This window comes from Balaenoptera physalus (genome assembly GCF_965194825.1).
Source record: "Balaenoptera physalus genome assembly, chromosome: 15".
NCBI classification, from domain to species: domain Eukaryota; kingdom Metazoa; phylum Chordata; class Mammalia; order Artiodactyla; family Balaenopteridae; genus Balaenoptera; species Balaenoptera physalus.
This window is the reverse complement of record NC_138894.1, coordinates 61,768,834-61,791,785: the sequence shown is the minus strand read 5'-3', so window position 1 is coordinate 61,791,785 and position 22,952 is coordinate 61,768,834. Positions and strand designations below refer to the sequence as shown.

At 39.5% G+C, this 22,952-nt stretch overlaps 1 protein-coding gene across 4 annotated transcripts in view; it reads left to right on the top strand.

The window, feature by feature from the left end:
• The first annotated feature begins 14,337 nt into the window (after positions 1-14,337).
• Positions 14,338-22,952, top strand: part of PPM1B (protein phosphatase, Mg2+/Mn2+ dependent 1B) — an 80,374-nt gene continuing 71,759 nt past the window's right edge. For all 4 annotated transcript variants that reach the window (XM_082427806.1, XM_082427808.1, XM_082427807.1 and 1 more), the window contains exon 1: positions 14,338-14,766. The gene's annotated coding sequence lies outside the window, so the exon portion shown is untranslated. The remainder of the gene's footprint in view (positions 14,767-22,952) is intronic.

Below are 22,952 nucleotides of genomic sequence, written 5' to 3'. Positions count from 1 at the left end.
CCACTATGGAGAACAGTACAGAGGTTCCTCAAAAAACTAAAAATAGAACTACCATACGACCCAGCAATCCCACCATAGGGCATATACCCATGTAGCACAATATTCATTGCAGCTCTATTTACAATAGCCAGAGCATGGAAGCAACCTAAGTGTCCATCAACAGATGAATGGATAAAGAAGATGTGGCACATATATACAATGGAATATTAGCCATAAAAAGAAACGAAATTTAGTTTTTTGTAGTCAGATGTATGGACCTAGAGACTGTCATACAGAGTGAAGTAAGTCAGAAAGACAAAGAAAATACTGTGTGCTAACACATATATATGGAATCTAAAAAAAAAAAAAAAAAAGGTTCTGATGAACCTAATGGCAGGACAGGAATAAAGACACAGACATAGAGAATGGACTTGAAGACACGGGGAGGGGGAAGGGTAAGCTGGGACGAAGTGAGAGAGTAACACTGACCTATATACACTACCAAATGTAAAATAGGACTCTAGTGGGAAGCAGCTGCATAGCACAGGGAAATCAGCTTGGTGCTTTGTGACCACCTAGAGGGGTGGGATAAGGAGGGTGGGAGGGTGACTCAAGAGGGTGGGGATATGGGGATATACGTACGGCATATAGCTGATTCACTTTGTTATATAGCAGAGACTAACACAACATTGTAAAGCAATTATACTCCAATAAAGGTGTTAAAAAAAAAAAAAAAGAAAGAGGGAGGACTCTTTTAGCTTAAAAGCATGTAAAGAGATTGACGGGATCCAGGGCACGCTACCCCAAAACATGGAAAACTATTTCCTCCTCTACAAGATATAACAAACAAATGCAATGCATAAAACTTTATTGGATCCCGTTTAGGAAAAAAACAGAAAGAAGAGATATTTTTGGGACAATTGGATAAGAACTGGATATTGAATGACATAAGTGAATTAATTATTAATTTACGTTGGGTAATATCTTATGGAAAAACCCGAATGAACTTTTTGGCCAACCCAATATTTAAGAGGTAAGTGTTATGATACCTGCAACTTATTATTATTTAAATTTTTATTTATTTATTTATTTATTTTTGGCTGTGTTGTGTCTTCGTTTCTGTGCGAGGGCTTTCTCTAGTTGCGGCGAGCGGGGGCCACTCTTCATCGCGGTGTGCGGGCCTCTCACTATCGCGGCCCCTCTTGTCCTGCAAATTATTTTTAAATGATTCAGCAACAGTATAAAATATGTATAGATAGTTCATTGGTGAGTGATGAAATAAATATGGTAAAATCATAAAAATTGTTGGATCTGGGTGGAGAGTATACAGATGTTCATTGTAATTTTCTTAAATTTGTCTCCATGTATGAATAAGTTCATAATAAAAAGGTTAAGATAAAAATCAAGTGTGTAAGCTTCTGCTTAACCTCAGTTTTTTTTTTAAGAACACCACAAATTATGTAAATTAAATAGATGAACTTCAGTCAACTGTCCTACAAATTCAAATCAGTTTCATTCAAAAAGTGAGTTTTATTCATTTGTTGAGTATCTACTCAGTTGAGAACATTGCATTCATGCAATGCTGATTCAAAAGTGATGGAGAAGACAAGAATACAGCGTTTGGGATTAAGATTAGCACATGTTAAGAAATTAGGATAATAAAATAATCAATGAGTGTTGGAGAGTTTAAGAGTAATGGGAGATCTCTGAGGACTGCACTAGTGGGATCTTGAGCCTATCCTTTAAAAATGGGGAGGATTTGAAAAGGAAGAATTAAAAGATTGCAGTTGAGTGAATCAAAATGAGCAAAGACATGGAAATGAGGATGAGTTTACATGTTTTATAAATCAAAGATATAAAACTGTCATTCTAAACTTCAGATCTCTTGGAGAATACTGGTACTTCTTCATTGAGTTGGCATAATTCCAGACTAAAAGTAAGAAATGTGGTCAATGCAACAATATTACAAGTAAATTCGTGATTTCCTTTAGGTTTTTTGATATATTGAAAATAGCTATGTTAACCAAAATTTCAGAAATGGAGACCTAATTGAAATTAAAAGGTGCTTATTTGGGGCCTTTATAAGCCTCCCCCACTTTGTATTTGGGGTTTGTTAGGACTGTAGCCCAGGAGACACAGATTCAAAAAGCACTTGAACTATTATACAAAGTGGAGGAGGTTTTTAAAGGCGAAAACAGCAACAGTACATTAATTACATGAATTGTTTATCAAGAATTATAATTGGAGCTGGCAAGAAGTAAAAGTGCTTGTTAAATAAAGATTAGTTGGGGTCCAAAATGGTTGCAGAGTTACAAGGGGAAACTTTGAGACCCATGAGGTTGCAGTTGGCAGGTGCTATTCTGAATATGGCAGGTGGTGTCCTTGGGTCTGGTACAATTCAAAGAAAGTTCAAGGCCTCAGAGATGGTGCAGAGATGGGTCTAAGACTAGATCCTGAATGGCTGCCCAACGCATTTTTGTATGCCTGAACTGTGAGCTCTTAGGTTCCTTTGATTAATTTTGCACACCATTAGAGGTGCTAGCTACTAATGTAGGGGCTGGTAACTTTCATTGCCAGTAGCTATTAGGTTCTTTAGGTGTGAGGAGATGTTGGTCTGGGCTAATATGGTAGGCAGTAACTAGTGGCAGCTGGTAAAATAGGCCCCATGTAAAAGCTAATCTGGGCCCCTCCACGAGGGGCTCCAACATATAAGGGAGATGAACAGATGATCTCTCTGCACATTGTATGGAGTTAGGCAGGCCATGAAGTCATTCTCAGAAGTATGGTCCCTGGTTCTTATAAGCATTATCTTAGCCAATTTTAATGACATTCATTTTCACATAAAACTAAGGCCTACTTGAAACCTACTGAGTTATTGAGGGTTATGAGGTTCTGATATTCATAAACTAAAATTAGTGATTTGTTAGAATTTAGTGAGGACTAATGCAGTGTTCTTCTAGGAAGATAGGATGCATGCAAAGCTATAGCATATGCACATAAATGGTTGGCAGAAATTCCCACAGTTTTCAGGAAGGACACTTTTGTTCTCATTGCTTCATCAGTATTCTTTTAGGTTGGTTATGGTTTTCCAAAGTTGCTGTTCTTCCATTCCATGCTCAATTAAGCTTCAATAGGGGTTTTGATTAACTAACAACATGCAGTACTATATGTTTGCATCAATAGTGTTTTAGCATGGAATTTTACAATATTTAGACTTCAGAATATGTACACATTGTTCAAATAATAAATAAGTCATACTAGAATTGCAAAAATAGATGCATACATAATCTCCCCCAACTTTCCCATTGAGTGGCACTTCATTGTTATCCCCAACTCTTTTTCCATTGGGAAATGAGAATGAGTATATAGGAAAGCAAGTATAGGGTGTAGATTGTTCTAGAGTTTTCTCTACTGTCTAAAGCTGTCATTGGCAAAAACTGTTTGAGACCAACAGTTCTGTTCCTATTACCTGCTATTAATAAATGCCAGAGCTTTCTCTTTTTTTGAACAAAACAGCAATCTAAATTATACAGGGTAAATCTGACAAATACTATGATCTATTAATATTAAAATATCCATCTGTTTACATTTCTTCTCTAGAGTATAAGATTGCTAATCTGAGAAGCAAGACACTGATGGCATTCAGACAACAGAACTTTTCTAAAAGGATTGTTTTAATGGTCAACCGTTAAAAAAAAATCAACCCGATGAAGTGATGTAAGAATTATTTGCTGTAGTAGTAGTTAGAAGTGACAGCATGATCTACTTAGGATATAAATGATGGCTTAATTTTTCTGAGTAACTACTGTTTCAAAGTGTTAAATTGAAATTTTATATCTGTGCATATGTTACATGAATATATAAAATGTATATGAATATTAAGCTTATAATAGATAAAATGGTAAAATGTCTCTTTTTTTTCTTTCATCATGCACTTTAGGATACCTAAACTCCAGAAAATTCTTTGCTCTTTTAAAGATTAAGCCACAGAAATTTAGCATGAGTGTGATTGCTCACTGTTCTGTGTAATCTGAGTTTACAGGTGTTTTTTCAGTTATGAGGATGGACCTTAAAAGATGCCGTTGATAGGCTGATTGGTCTAAAACTGGCAGAGGTGTGTTTGGGCCATGCAATTTTTAAAAAGGAATTGAATTAATTCTTAATATTGAAAAACTGGGAAATTTACATAAAAGTCCAGATGTGAGGTTTCTCTTGGGAAAAAAATAAAAAAGAGGAATGCTTTTGCCACTGGGCCTTTATTCACTACTTAGGCAGAGTGGTGAATTAGCTGGCCCATTAGCTGGGTACCTGTTATTCCCTGACACTGATACTGAGGACCAACTGCCATTTACTATCATGCTAGTGCTGTATGTTTTTTTATACTCATGTGCTTCACTCATTTACTTCTTGGCCTCTGTAGGCATTTGAGTGTAGGATATCTGAGTTAACTTACAGAGACCTTGGGATATTTATGGAATTTCACCTACTGTATTATCATGTAGGCTCAGTCCCATATAAAAGTGGGAGGGGGGGTACCAATTTCAGAATGCTGCCCCTATATTTTTAAGAAAAATCCAACTACAGTTGATTTCTATTCAAGTATAATTTCATTTGTTAGCTAATGTTATCGTGTTCATTTAAAAAAACACTGCCTTAAACATTTTTCCAGTTATGTTCTGTGGAACTCCAGAAAATGGTGACTGGAAAACAAATGCCTCTCTAGTCAATTAAGTTAGGGAAGCACTGAGCAGTAGTGTCTCCTCTTGATTCTTAACGCATAGAAGCGTATAGAAGGCTCTGAGAAGTCCTGGAGCAACTTTATTTAATGGTTAATCAAATAAACAAACTTATTTGGCAGAGGAAAATTTCTTTCTCTGAAAAATTATTCACTGAAAAATATTCACTTGGAAAATGCCTCATCCATCCCTCCATTCATTCATTCAGCAAATAGATATTGAATACCCACTATGTGCTAGATTCTGTAAATAAGACAGAGATGGCCATGACCAATTTTTACATTATATGAGCCCCTCACTTCTCATAAGGGCTATTTCAGGCATTAACTGCACTATTTTTTGTTTTGCCAGTAACAGTAACTTTGTTAATGGAGAGAAAGAAAAAGTTGAAAGAAACATTGATAAGGGCTTCCCTGGTGGCGCAGTGGTTAAGAATCTGCCTGCCAATGCAAGGGACACGGGTTCAAGCCCAGGCCTGGGAAGATCCCACATGCCGCAGAGCAACTAAGCCTGTGCACCACAACTATTGAGCCTGTGCTCTAGAGCCCGCAAGCCACAACCACTGAGCCCACGTGCCACAACTACAGAAGCCTGTGCACCTAGAGCCCGTGCTCTGCAACAAGAGAAGCCAACGCAATGAGAAGCCCGCACACAGCAACGCAAGAGTAGCCCCTGCTCGCCACAACTAGAGAAAGCCTGCGCACAGCACCACAGACCCAACACAGCCAAAAATAAATAAATAAATAAATAAATTTATAAAAAAACAAAAAAACACATACTATAAAAACATTGACAAAACTGGCTAGATATGGGGAATTATATAGAAGACTGAATGGGGAAATCGCAGTGCCTTGAAAGAGGCAATAAACTTGAGCAAGCTTTGGGGAAAAGAAATCTTATTTGGGGCATATGTATCAATTAGGATGCTTTGAGCTATGAATAATAGAAAATTCAACCAAAGAGACATATAATAAGGAAAATTATTCTCTCCTTTATTGAGAAATTCAGGGATAGAATGATTCCAAGGTTGTTTAACTCAGTAGCTTGACATCAGTGATTAAGGTCCTTTCTACATTTCCTCTCATGCGCAGTGAGCTGGTCTTTCTCCTCAAGCTTGCCCCTCCATAGTCACAAATTGCTGCCACAGCTCCAAGCATCACATCCTTACAAAATAATAATAATAGCTAAAATTTACTTCACACTTTTATTTATTTATTTATTTGGCTGCATTGGGTCTTCGTTGCTGCGTGCCGGCTTTCTCTAATTGCGGTGAGGGGGGGCTACTCTTGCGTTGCTGTGTACGGGCTTCTCATTGCGTTGGCTTCTCTTGTTGTGGAGCATGGGCTGTAGGCGCACAGGCTTCAGTAGTTGTGGCTCGCGGGCTCTAGAGTGCAGGCTCAGTAGTTGTGGTGCACGGGCTTAGTTGTTCCACGGCATGTGGGATCATCCTGGACCAGGGCTCGAACCCACGTCCCCTGCATTGGCAGGCAGATTCTTAACCACTGTGCCACCAGGGAAGTCCCTACTTCACACTTTTGATAAGCCAGATACTGTTCTAAACACTTTACGTATATTAATTCCTTTGTTCCTTACAACAACCCTGTGAATTGGTTCTATCATCCTATTTTACAGATAAGAAAATTGAGGTGTGGAAGTTATGTAACTTGTTCAGAGTTACCTAGCTAGTGAGTGGCATCACTGAGATACAACTGCAGGCAGTTTGGCTCCAACAAAAGAAGAGCATGCCTTTTTCACGGTCCCTTATAAGAGTACCCCCCTCCCCCCACCCCACCCTGTTTCCTGCCTCTTGCCCCTCAAGTGTCACTAGCTAGCCTGATTTGCATCACATGCACATTCCTAAACCAAATCACCCTAAGGGGAATGAAATTATCATAGATAGTTTAGACTAACCAAGATTAATCTCTGGGGCTGGAGGGTAACTAAACCTCCCCCTATACATCAACTAAGTGAGGTTCATCAAAGGAAGGGGCTTGTGTTCCACATTTGGGGCTCAGATTCACTGAGGCAGTAGCCGGAGTCACAAGAATGGGACAAATTTCTGAGGAAGATGGTATAGAAATCAGAGGGCTAAAAACTGAAACTTGAGGGGAAGGATGGTTGAAGCAATATAGTCCAAATGTTGAGAACTGTTTAAGCTATGTGGTAGGTACATGGGGTTCGTTATATAATATCACTGTCTATTTTTGTGTGTGTCTGAAAATTTCCCTAATGAAAATTTTTGAGAGACAAAGCAAAACAAAAACCAACCATGGAGACTCTGGAAACTCTCACTCGGAAGGGACTTCCTGTCCTTGCTTCCCCAGCCCCTCTGCGGCCTTGTACCTTCCTTAACCCTTGTCTAAGGTTTGAACCCACTCTGGGACTTTGAGACAAGTTCTGGTCCCAGGCAGGGAAAATATAAGAAGCCCTAGTTTGGCCTCTCACTGGTTCGGTTTCCATTCATTTCTGCTGCTGATCTCCTCTGGCTATTCTCGGATTCTCTGGCTTCCTCTCCTGTCACCATTTCTACTTGGCCTCAGAGCCTGAATTTCTCAACCCTGATCTTCAATCTTTCTGTGGCCAGGTCCTGATAAGATACCTGCCTCTGGACCAGTTATCTAACTGCTGGGGTCTCTGCTGTTTTCCAGAAACATAAGGCCTTTATCTAAAGGACATTAAATGTGGGCCTTATTATGAAACATTTTAAACTAACAGCATTCAAGTCCGGCATGTCCCTTTCATCATGAATTTTTCATTTGAGAGTCTTCTTACAACTACATCCCTCCATACTTGTTGCTAATGTAACCAACCTGTGACTTTACTCCTGTGCTCATCACCTTGATGACTGCTTCATCCTCAAAGTCTGCTTAGATTCTCAAGATCAGCACTCATATCCAGCTTTAATAGCAGGAGATAAAGAGCTTTCAGACAAGGTAAACAGGAAAGGAGTACTTGCAGGTGTGGAAGAAAAATAAGGGAAAAGTAGCCCAATGTTTCCCTTTAGGTTTCTGAAACATGAGCAAACTACCAGATTGCATAAGCAAATGGAAGTGCTACCAAGAAGCAAAAGATGAAAAGTTGGCAGAAATGTACAGTTTACTGTAAAAAAGAAAACAAAATATAACAAAGCAAATGAATAATGTAAATGAGTTTGGGCATAAATGCTCAACATAAATGCCTGATAGTAGTTTTCTACAGCCAAGCATGTTTAAACATTTTGTAGTTTTGCAGAATTTATATCACTGGGCTCCAAGTGAAAAGTGTTTCTGATAACACCCCCTGTGTTGTAACCATAATCTCAATGATCTCTTATGCATGACACTCACTTTAAAACACAGAGGCGCAGCTAGCTCTGAGGCAGCCAGCTTTGGCCTCCAAGGCTGTGGGGATTGCATGCAGGATGGCGAGAGCTTGATCAACTTCCTCTCTTCAGAGGAGGCAGGGTAGGGCCAGCCCAGCCTTGGCAGAGTGGCACTGAGGAAGGGGAAATCATCCAGTGAACCACTCGAGATACCCCGAATTCAATTATAATAAGTGATTATTGAGCAGCCACTGTGTACAATGTACAACAAAAGAAATAACGTCTTTGCTGAAATGGAGATTACTGTCTCAGCAGGGGTTATTACTCCTCAGAGTTTATCTTTTCTTTCTTTTTTTTTTTTTTTTTTTTGCAAAGGGTTCCTTTGGTGAATCCTGTGGATCCCTTCCCAGGATAATGTTTTAAAATACATAAAACAGAGTTCATAAGATTTCAAAGGAAACCAATTATATTGAAATAGTCATCAAACTATTAAAGAAGCAAATTTGTGATACAGTAATATATATGTTTCTTTATGAATAAATAACAAGATCTAGTGGTGAGTCTAATAATTCCTGTAATTTCAAAATAGTGTTGATTGTAAATATTTCGAGAGCTCTGTAACAACTCTAATGTGATATAAAGAGATCAGCAATCTATGACGATGATAAAGTCACAGTACGGTTACTGCTACTGTGGTTTGTTGTCTACATTCATAAGAAAGAAAGGCTAAGTTTCAGTTAGAGGTTAATAAAAATAAATGTGTAACTTTTTTCCCATCCAAATTCATAAACTTGTGAATTCAATCCCCTTGGACTCTGTGGACCTCAGGTTAAGAACTTCTCACTGGGGATGTGTGTGTATGTGTGTGTGTGCACACATGTGCTCATACACGTGTCCTTCAGACAGGGTAGCATGTTGGAATAATAAATTACCTAAATAATTAAAATGTGAGGTAGAATAGGATAAGTGCTGTAGGATTGCAGCAGCAAAGTGCTACAGGGATTCAATAGGGAGAGGAAATCTGAAAAGGCTTAAAAATAGGTAAAGGGGAAGAAAAGAGAGTGGAGAGAAGGGAGGCAGGCATATTAGCTTCTGGGTCATCCTTTTCTTCCCATCCTCCTACTCCTCAGCTCATTAAACTGACTAACACTGGCTTACCGTTGGAGCTAGCCCTAGGTGGAGTATGATTTAGAGCAGTTCTCAAACAGTCTGATGTCAGTATCCCTTTGCACTCTTATAAACTATTGAGTACCCAAAGAGCTTTTGTCTGTGTGGGTTATATCTATAAATATTTATTATACTAGAAATTAAAACTGAGAAATTTAAAAATATTTATCAATTTATAGTATATGTTACAGAAATAGCATTTTTTGGTGACACATCACTATTTTCTATAATAATAACAAAAATATTAGTGAGGAAGGAGACATTGTCTTATATTTTTGCCAATCTCTTTAAACTCTGGCTTAATAAAAGACAGTTGGAGGGGCTTCCCTGGTGGCACCATGGATAAGAATCCGCCTGCCAATGCAGGGGACACAGGTTCGATCCCTGGTCCGGGAAGATCCCACATGCTGCGGAGCAACTCAGCCCATGTGCCACAACTACTGAGCCTGCACTCTAGAGCCCGTGAGCCACAACTACTAAAGTCCGCCTGCCTAGAGCCCGTGCTCCGCAACAAGAGAAGCCACTGCAACGAGAAGCTCGTGCACCACAACGAAGAGTAGCCGCCGCTCGCTGCAACTAGAGAAAGCCCACATGCAGCAACAAAGACCCAACACAGCCAAAAAAAAAAAAAAAAAAAAAAAATCCCAGTTAAAAAAAAGAAAAAAGACAGTTGGAATCTGTATTTGCTTTTGCATTCAGTATGTTGCAACAGCACATGTTATATAGCCCCTGGAAAGCTCCACTGTATTCTTGTGAAAGAACAGGAGTGAAACAGGCAAAGAATGTCTTAATATCATTGTGAAAATAGTTTTGACCTTGTAGACCCTCAGGGGTCCTCAGACCATACTTTGAGATCTTTGATTTAGGGATTTCTTCTAAAATTTTTCTTCTTTGTTTTATGATTTGAATTTTCTTCAGCTACGGAAAAAGACGAATTCTATAATTAGAAATAAATGATATGTGTGTGCTTGTTGTCTTCAAATATATGTGTGTTGGATATCTCTTGGTGTCCCTCTAGACATCCAGCTGTCCCTCCATTTCTCCATCTTGTTCTGTGACCTATATGGATAGCATCAACAGGCTCCAGTTGGGTTTGGCCAATGGGTAGCACCTGTGGGAGATCAAAGGGAGGGAGGAGAGTGAGGCTGGGGTATTTATCCCCTACTTGAGGAGGGCTTACTTTGTCCTTCACCACAAGTCAGAGTTCTTGTCACGGAACCCTCTGCATACAACGCTCTCCAGGTACAGGTTTCTGGAAGCCCTTCCTACTCTCATCCCTTCAGGAATAGAGATGATACCATGCTTCCCTATTACTAGCCTGAGGGGATTAGACTTCATGATTTATCTCTACCCTGCCTGCATCTTTAAAAATAGTCCCATTATTACACTCTCCTCAAAATTCCTAATTTGGTTGCACCATCTGTTTCTTGCCAGACTCTGATTAATGCAACCTTTGAGAGTTACATGACCTTAGGGATAAACTTCAGTTAAAGTATCATCCATGGCACCAGATCCACTTGATCTTAATGGAAGTTAGAAAGCTGTGAAGCCCTGGTGTCTCAGAGCCTAAGGTCTTTAATGGCTTGGGAAAGAGCTAGGTGCGTTGAGGACCTACTGGTATCTGCAAAGATTTCTTGGTTTTGCCTCTGCTTGATTTTATTTTCATCTGTGCATAGATAAAACAGAAACATAGCTGCAAAACTATGGATGAAGACCAAATATATATTTCTTATTATACCACAATATCAGTTAATTAATTCCACGTGGGCAGCAATGCCTATCACCTACCATAGTAGCTGATTCACAGTGAACGCTTAGTAAACATTTGTAGAGTGGAGCTGGTGAAATTTTTTTTAAGTGAAGAAAACAGGTTTATTAGTGGAATATTTCCAGTGGTTAAGAAGGGAGAGGATCAATTTGCTCAAATCAGACTACTTGAAGTTTGATTCTGAAGCTCCTTGTCAGAGAATATACTCATCTGCATATAACAGGCACATAAATATGCTGAATGAATAAATGAAACTTCTTCTCTATGACATATAAAGATTCTGATTGAACTGTGACAGGCACTGTATTTGGTGCTATTATATACCATATCCCATTTAATCTTTAAAATAGTCACGTGAAGTAGGCAGCACTGGATTACCAAGTGTGGGCTTAGTGTCCCAGCAAAACTGGGGCACCCAAATTTGGAAAAAATTGATATCTGATGTCTTATTTAAAAAAGAACTTGAGAATACTATAGTCAACATTGGAAAAATTAGAACCTTTTCTACATTACGTTTAGTATTATTTCCATTTTAAATTATGTATTGGGGAGTGCTTTGTATTATTACTGAGAGTGTCAAAAGCTCTTCATCTGACTTTGGAAGATGTTATGATTCCTATTTTACAGAAGAGCAAACCAAGGCTTGTTGACTAGCTGAAGATAGCTTAGTTCCTAGCTGAAGCCACATAGCTAGTTTGTAGCAGAGCCCACTATGATGGTACTCGATGTTTCTGACACATTGTATGTTATAATGGTACACATCAATTTTGTGAATCTTCTTGGACCTTCTCTATTGGTTTAGTGTTTTAATTAGATAAAGTATATAACAAAGTTAACGTAAAATCTTTTTGATCCCTGTTATATTCTCAGCACCTAGAACAGTATTCAAAACATCCTTATTTTTAGTGAATGAAAGAATGCATGATGAGCCCACCTAAATGATTGTGCTTTGTATTAATTTTGAGGTCAACCAAGGGAAAGTGAGAAGGACATCAAGCAGACCACGAAAATTCTCTGATGCCCTTTGCGGCTGCTTGGATTCTCAAGACAAGGGTCCCTAGAGGTCTCCATTTTTATGATCTTTAGCTTGATTCCTGTTTGGAAGCTGGGATCCTAGATTCCCTTACCCCTATATAAGGTGTGTCAGGCAAAGGAGTATGATTTAAAGAAACAGATTCTATAAGTCATTGAAGAAATATTTCCTGAGAACTGTATGATCCCATGCTGATAATAAAGGGGACAAGGGAGAGGCAAAATCTAAATGGGCCTACTTCTTTTTCTTATTATTTGTCTTCCCAAGGTGCAGAAGTAGGGAAACTGAATTTTAGTTTACGGTGTCTTCATTACCTATGCTAGAAGGTCTCAATCTTTGGTGTTCATAAAAACCACCTTGGGGAATTGTTTAAAAATTCAACTAAGTCTTGTCCCCAGAGTCCCTGATATTATAGATGTGAGTGGACCCAGGAATCTGCACCCCAGGTGATTCTGATGCTGGTGGTCTAGCCACCATGCTGTAAGAAACACTGTCCTTACACAAACTTGAGTAGATCAAGAAATCTGAATTGCAATCAAGTCTTTTTTTCTGCCATCCTCACCATGGCTAGGACAACTGCCCTATTCTTAAATTTGCCCTTCTCCCCCAAACACTGACAGCCCTTAAGCTGAACAGCACTCTGTTGGATCTTAGCTTAAATTGTCTACCCAAACCAATTTACACCAAAGTGTGAATAAGGTTTAAATTCTCTTTCAGGGAATTTTCATTAAAAAAAAAATGTATCTTAAGGTACTAGAATGCCTTCATTACACTCTAGTTATCATTCTTTTGCTGGGGGTGGAGGAGGGGCAGATTAACCTGGCAGTACCTTTTAGTCTAATTCAGTTGCTGGAAGAATTAAGTCCACTTCCCTCATCCTCCTATTGAGTCATTCATTCTAGACTAATCCTGTATCTTTGTGAAGCCTTCCTCCGTAAACTTACTCACAGGAGATCCTTTACTTCATCGTCACCACGTTTCAGTTATAGCACCCATCATCTTATACCTAATTTATTTTTGTACTTCAGCTCTCCGTACAGTGCCTGGCAAATAGCAGGCGTTCAATAACTGTGGAGCGAACGAATGTCAAAGACTAGGCCAAGAGTTTCTAAAATCAACGTTGACTAAGAAACAAAACACGGAAATGTCAAGGGCTGAATGCCAGTGCGGGCCGAGAAGGAATAAAAATAACCCCTAACAGCACAGAATCCTCCTGAAGGGATCGCCTGTCTGATTTTCTCACGTCGCTTTTTGTCCTCTCCTGACACCCCAATTTCCCGCTCTCTAACTCATTTTCTTCGCTTCTGGGGACAGGTTAGGCAGGTATCCCAGTTCAGCTGCTCTGATTGGTCGGCGATGATTTCATTGTTAGGGAGCATCCGGGCCTTTCCCCTCCCCGCAACACCTCCCCCAGAGCCCTGCCTGCCGAGGTTCCCTCTCCCGCGTGCGCCCCACCCGCTGGCTAAAGCAAAACAACCGCCTCTCCCTAGATCGCTTCTTGTCCTCGCCTGCGCCTTCCCTTCCCGTCTCGACGTCTAAGAGAGGCGTTTATATCCTCCAATGAGGGCCTAGTAGGACTTTGTTTGCCAATCAGCAGCCAACCCCCTGCAATTCCGGGTGGGACTAGGCCTCCACACCTATAATTGGACAGCCCGCTGGCTCCTTTATGGCGTTTGTTTTACGCGAGGCTTAGAGGTCAAAAATAAAGGGACATGGTCCTCACAGAACGAGAAGGCTCCGCATAGACTCTGGGTTTGACCGTTTCCGAAGAGTAGCCAATCGCTTTTCGAATACTTCCCCGCCTTTTGCGCGTTCATTTAAAAAAAAGCCGGTGTGACGGACTTGGAAATTGGTTCCGTGACGGACATGTAGAGAAAGCCAATGATTGAGAGTTCGGGCCACCCTTTATACCAATAAGAAAAGACTATCGCTAGGACTCGGGCTTTGAGAGGCGGAGCGCAGGTGGGCGTTATTTGATTGACGACGGTCTCTACGTATGGTTGTTAGGGTGGGTTGGTCCCTGACGTCCGGAGGTATAGCAGAGGCGGGGCTGAATGAAGTAAAGGGTAATGAAGGGTTGGGTCTCACTCAGTGGGCGGTGTTTGATGGATAGTTGACCTTGCCAATTGAAGGTGGTCACTGATGCCCAATGGGAAATTAGGAACCCAGAGGCGGGGCATTGTGGGCGGGGAAAACTAAGGACGGCGGCACAGGGGCTGCGGGACTGGGAGGGAGGGCGGTGATTGATGGGCCGTCCAGCAAACCGGGTACAGCGAGATACCGCGCGGCGTCCCAATGGGTGGGAGCTGGGGGCGGGGCTCGCCGAGGGGCGGGGAAGGACAGGGTGCGGGGAGGGGGGTTGCAGAAGGAGCGGAGCGGCTGCTGCTCAATGGCGGAAAAGCCGCCGGTGCTCTGACCGCTTCGTCCCCCTAGCAGTTGCGGGGGAGTTTCCTGCCGGCGCGGCTGGAGTCTCTGTTTCTCAGGGTTCGGTGGCTGGAAGATGCTCCAGAGAGACGAGGCTGCGGCGGAGGAGGTGGCGGCGGCCGAATCGGCAACGGCGCTAGGGTGGAGAGAAGGCGGCAGCGGCGGCGGCGGCGGCGTGCGGGGCCCAACGGTGTAAACAGCCCCGGAGGCGGCGGAGGCGGTGGCCAAGACCCCGAGGGGGAAGCGGCGGCTGAGCCAGGGTCGCGCCTCCGTTGGAAGCCTGGGCTGAGTGCAGCAGGGGGATTCTGCGGCGGGCGCGAGCGGACGCCCTAGACCTCGCCTCCCTCCCTCGCCCCAGGTAAGGCCGCTGGGCGCCCCGCCGCAGGGGAAACGGCTCGCGGGCACCGCCGAGGCCCCGGACCGTTTTCGGGGTGCCGCCGAGCTGCGGCCGGGACCTCTCCCCGCCTAATCCTCGCCTCTTTCCCTCGGCCGCGGAGCCCAGAGGAGCGGAACGCCGGGCCTGGCTCCTGGCTAGGCCCCTTCCCCAGCCGCCGCCTCCGCGCTCGGCCGAGGCTGGGAGAGGCTCGGGGCAGGGAATTTTAGTTTGCTCCAAAGCCTGGAAGTAAACTGCTTGTCCCTGTTCTCTGCGAGCATCTCTTTCACCTGAAAGCACTGGGGCTACTCCAGGCCGTAACTCGTCCCTTCCTGGTGCATGCCTGTTTGAAAACACTACCTTTTCCCATTTGTTTCCTCATTAGCTTCTGCCCTCCTCTGCGCTCCATTTCACTTCCTCGTTAAATCTTCTTTCTCGCTCTTCTGTCTACGCGTCTCACCACCTCCTTCCTCCTTAGCGACTTTAGTTAAATCGTTTCTCTTTCTCTTAGGAGACTCCGGTCTTCTCTTCCCTGCCTTCCCCAGCAGTCCTTTTCGGATGTCATTCTTTTTACTAGTAAAGTTCTTAAATGAAACTGCTATCGTCAGTATCCCAAATCTACCAGAGGCCCATTAAGAATAGACTCACCAGCTTTAAGTGGCAGATCAGTTTTTGATTTCAGCGAGCCTAACATCCTTTTTAAGAAATTGTATTATTAAATGTAGAGTGTGGAAATAGCCCTTAAGTTATTTTTAAAATGAAGGGCTCAATGAGTGTTGGAAATAGTTATTTCATTTTTCAAGTTGCATGACCTCTAATGTCAGATTGAGCAGATCTAGAACATTTGCCCATCTTGTTTGGCAGAATGCTTCTTAAGCGTTTTGATAGCGGCTCACATTCATCACTATTCAAGTTGGCTTAAAAACAACTTGAAAACTTTAGAAAAAAGACATTATGAGAACAACTAGGAAGCTCTTTTGATGAAGTCACTGTTAAATACCTTTTAAAATAGCCTCCACGTTTAATGTATCAAAATAAAGTTGGCGGGAGTCTTGTAAAAAGGATTATTTAGGAATTTGAGTAGTCTTAAGAGTTATGTAGCTATTTTGGGAAAAACATTCTTTTTCTGTTAACAAACGTTTACAACTACTGTGATGTGAGAATTACCGAGGTTTACTGTGGGATTAACACAGGAACTCATTTTATTTGAGCTACTGCATGGATGTAGAAGTGGTAAATTGTTCAGGTTAGCGTAAATCAGTATGTTCTAGGAGATGGAGAAACATGCTATCAACACTGAATGTTAATAGACATTATTTCATTTACTTTCTCTGTTGTGCAATAGCAAAGTTCCTATTGTTGGCCTACTTTTAAATAGAGCATTTCTAAATAAATGGTGAGGCAAGTTATTCTAATTATTATAGTAGTCTTTTCCAAGTGTATAGCCTTTTAAAAAGATATAGTTGCAGTTTTACTATTAAAATGGTAATTTCTTTTTTTTTTAAATTTATTTCTTTAATTTATTTATTTTTGGCTGCGTTGGGTCTTTGTTGCTGCCCATGGGCTTTCTCTAGTTGCGGCGAGCGGGGGCTACACTTCGTTGCGGTGTGCAGGCTTCTCATTGCGGTGGCTTCTCTTGTTGCGGAGCAGGTGCTCTAGGCACGTGGGCTCAGTAGTTGTGGCTCGCGGGCTCTAGAGCTCAGGCTCAGTAGTTGTGGCACACGGGCTTAGTTGCTCCGCGGCATGTGGGATCCTCCCAGACCAGGGCTCGAACCCGTGTCCCCTGCATTGGCAGGTGGATTCTTAACCACTGTGCCACCAGGGAAGCCCTGAAATGGTAATTTCTTAAAGGAATAATTTTGTAGGCTTCTTGAATGGACAATGGGTTGTTTCAATAGAACTTTTATTTAGTATTTAGAACAGATTTTGTTAGTCAACAGATTTTCTTTCAGGGATAATCCTGATTTTTACTGTGCTTCTTACCTTCTCTCAGTGTCTTATCTTTTTTTTTTTTTTTTAATGGTTGTTTGTGTTTTCTCCTTTTCATTTATTTTTGCTCTCATAAAAAGTCTTACTACAGTTTCTGCAGTGTTTATGTTGCACTGTCAGCATGGAATAGTATTTTTATTTGATCTTTCATACCCATTAGTTAAGATTTCCCCAGTTTCTTGGACATTACCCTTTGGATTTGTTCATGTTGTGATTATTCTCTGAGATGTGACCATCAGAGCTTTCAACACCTGTTTTCTTATACTGGGTGTGATTTCTATAAAGACTCCAGGAACAGGTGAAAGCCTTTTCAGTTTATCTGATAGGTCAGTAAATATTAGCTTATGTTAGTAATTCACATGTAATTACCAAATCCCTTAAGAGTACATCATTTGAAGGAATGGTATAGTGTCTAAAATATCTGTGCTTCTAAGAACGCCTCATTCACAGGTTGACGAGGTCAGAAAAAGTGGCTGTCGTTGAAAGTTTATTTTCTTATAACGTACTTTTTTTATGGAGTTTTTTGAATTAAAATGTGACGCTGATACACTATCTCTTGATGTGATGCTGATACACTATCTCTTGGCATTCGTGGAAGAGTAGAATTTGCCATAGTATTGTTTAGCGATTGTGGAGTTTCATTGAAAACTGGCTGAGCCAGTGGTGGAAAGATTGCAAACGTCCTTGTAGATGGATTGGTAAACATTTCTTTTATTGCACGTGCTACTGGGAGTGAATGTTCCCCCCCATACTCAGTGGTGGTAGTTACACATATTATCTACATTATATGAATATTTGTATATTATATGTAATTATTTAAAAGTATTTTTTGACATTATCTAGCATAGAAAGTGACTAAAATAGAACTCTACGGTAGTCCTTCATAAGATATTAATAAGGTGAATAAAATTAACTTATTAAAATATACATGGCATTTTACTTTTTTGTGAAATATGCCTTTCACAGTTCACTGATTTTAAGCAAAAATTAGTAGGGAAACAACTGAAGTATCAGAGTCCTAAGAGTTAAAATTTTTTTAAGTTCCAAAATTCTAATAGGAAAATTTATTTAAGTAATACTTAGGTTAAAATTACAATGAGTGGTAAGAGAATTTTGGGGAATATGGATTTTTGATGATTTTTTCACACTCTGTGTGAATTAGGAGGATTGATTAATTGGGGATATGAGTAAGATTCCTAGAAATTGAGAAAACTCCAAAAGTGTAATCTGGATTACTACCCATCTCACTATCCTGTACTCAAACTAAACAGTGAAGGTAAAATAGTGTTGATTTGGGGAATATTGATTTTTATAGTTTTTGCTTGACTGTCATAAAATTTATAAAATAACAGAGCTTGTCATCAGCTTCTAGCAGCTGATCTAACAAGTATAGGTGAAGAAAAAGATACATGGGGTTCATAATCTGTTTTTTATTCTTGTCTTTGTTGGTATACTTTACATCAAAACATTGATTTAAAATAAAATAACTTTTGATCTTTCAAACTAATTTAAGTATGCATATATCTCTGATTAGCCATTTTGGAATCTTTTTTTCAAATGAAACATTTCTAAGGTGATTTAACCTCCTTGTTTAGATTTGACTTGAGTTACACTTTTCAGCATTCTGTCTCTCTGGTTTGTCCCCAGACCAGACCACCACCATTTAGACTAACTTGAGTGATTTGATTAGGTAGTTGAATCAGTGTTATAAAAATAAGTCTTCACTGAATTCTTGATAAAGGTATAAAGCTTTCCAAAAGTGTAGTCTATCTACTGTAGTTTCATTTCTCAGATGTTATGAAGATTTTGAGATTTAGTTTCTAGTATCATCTAGCAACCTAGGAAACAAATACCATGTGGTAGTTCATACCTTTTTTTTTATTTTTAAGTTTTCAAGTGTTTTATTTTTCCTCTTAAGTTTAATGTTAATGACAGACGTAAACATTTTGCTCTGAATTACGGTAAGCCATGACACAGAATTTCTCAAGTAAATTTTTTTTTTCTTTTACTACAGCTAACTTCTGACCACATCTACAATGTCTTAACATATGATACCCTTTGTAATAACTTATTGAAGAACCCAGTAGTTTAACAATCAATTGTAGTAGTTTAACTTGTTCATATATTTAGACATTTAACATGATTTGTAACATTTAAAGCATAGTTTGCCAATTTAATGCTTTTATGACTTAATAAGTAGTTTAATAGTAACTTGCTAAAAATGGATTCATAGTTTTCTTTTGGAGTATGTTAAAATATCAAGATTATATTTATTGGCTTTAAATTGATTTATTTCTTGAAAATTAAAGATCTTAAAGTTTAGAAACATAATACTAGTTGGAAAACTTGTTTTGCATCCTTTTGAATAAAAGAAGATCTACTAAAACATGGTCTGAAGTTTAGATGAGAGAGGAACATTGCAAGACTTGTATTTAATATTAAGGAACTTGTTTTACTTTTAGAGATGGGACCAATTACTGGTAGTGATATAGGGAGGGTAAGACCTGTGTCTGGTATTGCTGGTGCTTTTTGTCTGTGTAGAATAATCTCCACTTCAAAATAGGCTGTGAATGAAAATGCATTTGTATGAAAGAAACATGAAAAACCTTTTCTTTCATGGAAAACTGTTGTCAAATGTGGTTATGTTATTAGGTATAATCAAGTTTGTTATATAAGAAAAAAGCTAAGTGTATAGAGTTTGTTTGATAGATAGTACATACCTGAGAAGAAGTAGGTTTGATAAATTTGTGAAGTTCTGAAAGATTTCGAAGAACTTTTAAAAGCTTGAGGGTAATGTCACTGATTCTTAAGTATAATTGCATTTTCTTGGTGTAGGTATGTATAAGTGCACTCCTAACTTTGAAAAGGGATGGTTAATAGATGTTCTTATGAATAGGAGAATCTAGGAGTGTCCATATTACTCATGGGTGCTTAAGCTATTTTGGCAAAGAGTTTTTCTTTTTCCCTCTTCTGATTAAAGCAATCAACTCTGAGTTAAGGAACTGGTGCTATCTATTGAACACAGGTGGCCCTTCCTAGTCTCTTACAAGGAGGAAATAATTAAACTCAAAGCAACTCTAAATGATAGAATGTGTGGGAGATCAAGTTTAGATATGAGAGGCTTCTTGTTACTTTTACTTCTTTAGGCTACCAACCCACTGAGAGGTAAAAAATTCAGTAGAGCTTAATAGTATTTAGTCTGTGGGCTACCCTCCTTTTACCCCCCAATTATTCTTGTGTTCACTGAGTGCCTTCTAATATGCAAGGTTCCATTCCAGGCAGGAGGCCCAACAAAATAGACAAAATCCCTGCCCTCGGAGATCTTTTGTTCCGATAACAAACTCTTCCTTAATTTACATTACAACTCTGCTCCCTTTGTGGATGACTTAATTATGAGTGGGATTTGGCATGTATGGTGTTTTCTACACTTTGCTGAGAAGCTATGATTAGAGCTTTACTATTTTTGACAGAGAGGGAAGAAGAGTTTTTCTGTAACTGGACAAAAACTGGAATATGAAAAGAGGAAGTAGGAAGGGGGAAATATTGTTGTACCTAAGATTAAAATGTGAGCCAAAGGTAAAAAAAGAAATCCCTACATTAGGCATGAGGGAAGCTGGGGGAAACACCATGTACTGTCCAACCTTGGATAGAGGAGTCCTTGGACAGGAGAATGGGAGAAAAGATGGGATAATGGGAGGAGGGTAAACAGGACTTTTAACAAGTCTGGTTTAAGTAACTTGGGATGTACCTATAAAATATATGTTATTATTTGTGTTTGGAAAAGACCCTGTTGTTTCTCTTCTTTTGCGAATACAGCTGAAAGATTAATGGTTGGCCAGTAGTGTCTGAAATACTGTCACTGATTTGTGACTGCTATTCTGTCTCTAGTTATAAGACGATTCTCTTGAAGATAGCTGATGGAGTCAATCTGTCTCTTAGGTTTATTGTGCTCATAGTGATCTGTATATAGCCACTGCTTCCCTTAATTCCGTAGTTGTGGTATATTACTTGAAGTTGTGTCTTTGTCTTCCTGCATTGTAAGTTTCTGCATGAGGATGTCCTCTTGCACTTAGAGATGAAGTAGGTGCTTAGTTTTCTACTTTCTGTTCTTTAGCTTTACTAGTGATGATCCAGTTTGGTAAAGATGGCTCTTCTTGAGTTTACACAAACATTGCACACTTTTAAGATAAGCATGAGAGATCTTTGATGTTTGTTTTTGTTTTAATGTATAATGGTCTTTTGCTTTCATTAGTGAGTCATTGAGTCAGAGTTTCATGTGATCTTGCTGCAGTGAATTGAGATTGATTTTTTTATTTTAAAGCAAATCAACTTGTGTTTATTTCAGTGCCCCAATATAAAAATGAACACTAGTTCCATTCATGACCTAAGAGACCTCCTTTATAGCACTCAAATAAGCCTTCAAATTTCTAGTTTCACTTTTAATGTATTTATCACTTTTATCAAAACTCTGATGTGCAAAAGAACTTGAACTTTTGAATATATTAAATTTAGTACTGTAATTCAGACCAGGTTCATTAAGCTGTTCAGCATTTGGGCTTCTTTGAGTGCCTGTATTTTAGATGGAAAAACAAAACAAAAACAAACTTACTTGATTTCTTAAATTATCTCTTATAATTGGGTTTGTTTATATGATTCAGAATTTAATTAAAGCTTTGGTGGTTCTAGGTCCTAAATGTAAGGAAACTGAGTTTAACTTCTTTATGTTCAGCTGTTCTGGAGTGTTTTGAATCAAAATGTGAAAGTGAAATGGTAACTTTTAGCTCAATACATAATAGAGTTCAGTTATACTTTCATTTTGTTTTTGTTTTATAAAATCTAACTCTAGTTCATAAGGGAAGTAGAGGCTTATAAGGATTAAGTGATGATTTAGGATGTTATTGCTCTTATCTTACATCTTGAGTCTTTTTCTCAGAGATCGGTTTGTATTTTAGTTCAGGTTATTTGCTGTTGTACTTTTGATTTGTGTTGCTTTTTCTGCCTCTGTCTTTGCTTACTTGATTTTTATTTAAGTACAGGGTGGCTACCAGGTCTGGAAACACAGATGCGTACACAATAAATGGTTTATTGGTGTTATAGAATATGTTAAAATAATATCTATGTTTTCAGACTTTATGACAATCCTACAAAGTGGAATTCATGCAGGTGGGTCTTTTGTTTTGGTTCGGATATATATTACATGGCCAAGTTATGGAGTCAGGGATAAGGTATATTTTGAATATAAAGGAGTAGAGATGCATAGTTAATTATAGAGAGCTGGCTGGAATAACCCTGACCCTGGATTTTAAGAGGACTGAAAACGATCTAACAAGGTAAAAATAAGTGTGATGGTTAACTGGTTGTGTGATATTTTGTCTAACAAAGTTTGGGAGATGCTAGATAGCAGTAGCTTCAGGATTATACTTGAACGATGGTCAGAGGTGGTAGCCAAACAGTGACGACATTAAAAGAGTATGTTTTTAGCCCTTAACTCTGTTATTTGTAATTCTTCTTAGTCACCTAAGAATGAAAACTGGTCTACATCCACAGACCTAGGTGAGAATTACTGTTTCACAAATGTGCATGAGGCGTCTTTTCCAAAGATTTAGATACATATTGCTGAATCTTTGCTAGTTTATGCTTTTAGGTAATGCTGTAGGATGCTTGGCACTGTTTTGTTGCGTATGTTTGTATGTGTATATTAAGTGTAAGAAAGCTTTGTACTAGGAGTGGGTTATGTTTCTGGAAAAAGTTCCAAAAGGAGGAAGGTGATTGGAAGCATAGACTCTAAAGTCAGACTACCTGGATTTGAATCCCTCTTCCACCACTCTGTAGATGGGTAATTTAAAGCAAGTTACTTAATGTTTCTAAGCCTCAGTGTTCTTGTTTGTTAAGTGAGGATATTTCATAAAATTGTTGGGTTGGGGTATTCCAGGTAAAGTCATTACCATAGAGCCTTGGAACGTCTGAGTGCTTTCTCTTATTGCTATACTAAATGACATATAGTAAACCAGGAGGCAGAAGACCCTGTTTGAGGTTCCCACTGAGCCTTTTAATGATCCTGTGACTTTGTGAGTCACTTATTCTTTCTCCAATTTAGTGGCTTTAATCTGTAATGTAATATTTTTGCATTAAGGCAGAGGGCTGGACCATCTGATGTCTTGAGGTCCTTTTGACTCTTAAAT